The sequence below is a fragment of the Microtus ochrogaster genome, unplaced genomic scaffold, assembly GCF_000317375.1.
Source record: "Microtus ochrogaster isolate Prairie Vole_2 unplaced genomic scaffold, MicOch1.0 UNK57, whole genome shotgun sequence".
In the NCBI taxonomy this organism is placed as follows: domain Eukaryota; kingdom Metazoa; phylum Chordata; class Mammalia; order Rodentia; family Cricetidae; genus Microtus; species Microtus ochrogaster.
In genome coordinates, this window is record NW_004949155.1 from 1,838,622 (window position 1) to 1,842,738 (window position 4,117).

The 4,117-nt window shown below is 43.0% G+C and overlaps 1 pseudogene; it reads left to right on the plus strand.

Annotated features, from left to right (window-relative positions):
* Window positions 1-854: 854 nt before the first annotated feature.
* LOC101988419 overlaps window positions 855-4,117 on the plus strand; it is a 4,892-nt pseudogene continuing 1,629 nt past the window's right edge.

A 4,117-nucleotide genomic window follows, 5' to 3' on the forward strand; every position in this document is an offset into this window, starting at 1 on the left:
GAAAAAAGAGAGAGAGGGGTGGCTGACTTGGATCTCCATGAGTCTGAGAGACCCATGGAGGCTCTAAAGAGAGTGACGCGGCTGAGCCCACAGTAGCTCCAGAACAACCTAAAAGGGAAAAAAGGATTGTCTTATGGGAAGATGCATTTAAAAAGTAGACTCATGAAACTGGAAAGAAAAATGGCAAAACGGAGAGCCGTGAACAGCAGAGAATGACAAATGTACACCCATCGCCAAGGTGTCTCAGTCAGCCGACTGCAAGCCCAAAAGTCGCGCTTGCAGAAACATCTCAATACTGATTAGGGCGGGCCCTAGACCCACCAGCGGTGATTGCAGCATGCTGCTTACCCTGCCAGGTAACAGAAAGCATGGGGTAACTGTGCAGCCCAAAGCCTACAAGCACAACATGCCTGCCCAGCTGCTGGCACATAAGACAGAGTGGCGTGCAGCAGCCTGGAGCTCCCTTGGAAACAAACCATTACTGAATATGGCTGCCTTGAACCCACCAGCCAGACCCTAGCATTTAGCTGCTGTGCCTGAATTCCATGCTGCCAGGCTAATGGAGCTCCTACAAGCACAGACTCGAGCGTGGCAAGCCTGTCGCGGCAGGCACTGAGGGCAGGGAATTGTGCAGCAGCCAAGAGCTAGCAGGGAAGCTTCACCTGGATGCCCTGCCTTGCGATAACATCACCCTGACTCAGGGCAACAGCAGGATGTCCAGACAAGTCTCAGCAACGGTTCAGTATTTGGTCCAGTGCTTCAGAAACCAGAAACCTTGAAACAGATCAAACACTGATTCTCATGAATACTGACGTAATACTGTATGACACACTGCAGTTTCCAATGCCACTACGATGGATGGAGAGGTAAGAAAGATGGAGGAATGAAGTGGTAAGTAAAACTAGAGGCACAACGGAGATATTTGCCACCAGACCACGCTGAAGTCTCTGGCATGTGCTGACTCTTGGAAGCCATGCAAATGTCTGTGGCCCACGTGCAAGTCCATAATATATGCTCCCACTGACTGTCAAGGGCAAAAAAGCTACTTCTTCAGTGGTATCGATGACTGCAGACTGCAGAGAAAGAGGGACATGGAAAGCTTCTGTGACAACCCCTACTCCCCTCCCCACCTCCACCCTCAAAAAGTAATAGCCTAGAGAGGAAACCATGGAAGAGAATTCTTTAAAAGTATAATAAGGATGCTGAAGTGTAGCTCTCCACAACTGAGGCCTTCTGACAGGGGTGTGAATGGGGAAGAACTTAGTTATCTTTAAGGGGCTGAACACAGGGAGTTTAACCTTGCTCCAGTGTATACACTGTATAGGCAGTATATATACAGTATATACAAACACAAACTGGGCTTGTGTTTTTGCTTTCTTTCTTTCTTTCTTTCTTTCTTTTCTTTTTTTTTAATTTTTGGTTTTTTTGAAACAGGGTATTGCTGTAGCTTTGGAGCCTGTCCTGGAATTTACTCTGTAGACTAGGTTGGCCTCAAACACACAGAGCTATGCCTGCCTCTGCCTCCCGAGTGCTGAGATTAAAGGTGTGTGCCACCACCGCCCGGCTGTGTTTTTGCTTTCTTTAGTTTTGTTTTTCTCTTCTTTTGGGGGGGGGGGAGAAATCCACAAGGGTTGGGAGCAGATCTGGGAAGACTGAGAAATGAGTGTGATTGGGATGCATGATGTGAAATTTCTAAATAATCAATAAAAATATTGTATCTGCAGCCTGGTCTACAAGAGCTAGTTCCAGGACAACCTCTATAGCTACAGAGAAACCCTGTCTCGAAAAACAAAAAAACAAAACAAAACAAAAATATTATATCGGAAAAAAAGTACTTAAGGACAGAAAAAATAATCTCCCACTGAAAGTAGTTAGTATAGCTAACATAAACATCCCAGAAATTAACACTCATGTATATGGTCAAGTAATTTTTAAGTAGAATACCAAGACAACTTCATGGGTAAAGAATACTTTCAAAAACAAAGGTTTTCGGCTAAGCAGCCTGTGCATATCCAAAAGACTGAGGTAGAGTCCTTATCTTCCAGGATATAAAAAATTAACTCAGCCAGGCGGTGGTGGCACACACCTTTAATCCCAGCACTTGGGAATCAGGCAGGTGAATATCTGTAAATTCAAGGTCAGCCTGGTCTACAAGAGCTAGTTCCAGAACAAGATCCAAAGCTACAGGGAAACCCTGTCTCACAAAAAAAAAAAAAAAAAACCCTCAAGGGCCAGGGAAATGGCTTGGTAGGTAAAGTGCTTGCTATAGAAGCACAGTACTTGGATCCAAATCTCTAGAATCCACATAAGAGCACGTTGGCACAATCTGGAATAACATTGCCGGGGAGGCAGAGATAAGTGGATCCCAGAGTCAATGGCCAACCAGTGCCACTGGACCTGCGAGGTTCGGGTTCAGTGGTGGACCTTGTCTCAAAAAATAAGATGGAATGTGATTGAGGAAGACATCTGATATCAATCTCTAGTGCACACAAACAGGGAAGCACACACAGACATCACACACACACACAGTGTCAAATACAAGGAACTGAAAACGCATCAAAATCTAAAATAGATCAGTTAAAACCATAAATGCTAACAAGTAAGTAGTAGAGGACTTCTTAACATTATAGTTGGGGATGATTTCTTAGATACAATATCAAGTCAGAGAGCAAAACTAAAACTTCACAGAAGCCAGAGACCAACAATTGAAGGTCATCTTTAATTTGATCTTTGACTACATTAAACCCTGTCCCTAAAAACAAAACCAAATATTTGTACATCAAAGGACACAAAAGCAGCTGTGTTTGGTGGTGCATGTCTTTAATCCCACCACCCTGGACATAGAAGACTGCCTAGTAGCTCTAGGTCAGCCAGGGCTACATTTCTAGACTCTGTCTCAAAACCAAACAAGAACACAATTAAGATAACGAAAAATGAAACCTACACATTGAGACAAAGTATTTGACAGACATATTAATGTTGATTAATAACAAAAGTAAATGGCTACAAATCAGTGAAAAGAGCTCTGATTAAAGAAATAAGGTCGTGTGTGGTGGCACATACCTGTCAATCCTAAAGCACTGGAGGGTGAGGCAGGTGGACCTTAAGTTCAAGGCCAGCCTGGGCTGCAGAGCAAAACATTGTCTCAAAAAATGAAAAAGGAAAGACTTATATAGGCAGTCCTCAAACAGCAATTAGCTTTTCATACTGTGTCAATATATCATTTTTCAAAATATATAAATTTACAGGTTTCAAAACAGAAATATCATATTCCCTAATAAAAATAATCTTGGATAAATGTGATTCGCCAGAGGAGCATATATTTGGTGCTCAATTAGAAATCATTATTTTTTTATATTTTATTTTTTATTTTTCCATTCAAAAATTTACACGTCCTCCCCTCTTCCCATTCCCCTCCTGCTCCCTCATTCCCCTTCCTCCCTCCCCATCATTATTTATTTATTTATTTATTTTTATTTTTGGTTTTTCTGAGACAGGGTTTCTCTGTGGCTTTGGAGCCTGTCCTGTAACTAGCTCTGTAGACCAGGCTGGTCTCGAACTCCCAGAGATTTGCCTGCCTCTGCTTCCTGAGAGCTGGGATTAAAGGTGTGCGCCATCGCCCAGCTCATTATTTTTTTTTTTTTGATCGTGTGTGCCTGTGTGTTTTAAATGAGCTATTTATTTATTTATGGGGGGAAGATTCAAGACAGGATCTCTCTGTGCAATAGCTCTGGTTGTCCTGGAACTTGCCTTGTGACCAGACTAGCCTTGAACTCGAAGATCCACCTGCCTCTGCCTCCCAAGTGCTGGGATTAAAGGCAAGTGCAACCACCACCTGGCAAGATTTATTTATTTATTCATTTATTTATTTATATGCATTGGTGTTTCGCCTGTATCCATGTCTGTGGGAGAGTTCTGGAATTAGAGTTACAGCTGTAAGCTGTCCTGTGGGTGCTGGGAATTGAACTCAGGTCCTCTAAAGGAGCAGCCAGTACTCTTAACCACTGAGCCACCTCTCCAGTCCGGGAAATCATTATTATTCCTAATGCAACATCACTTGAGATCCAGCGCAGTGTTAAGTGCATAAATTAAGGCAAACAGAATCTTAGGCAGAAAT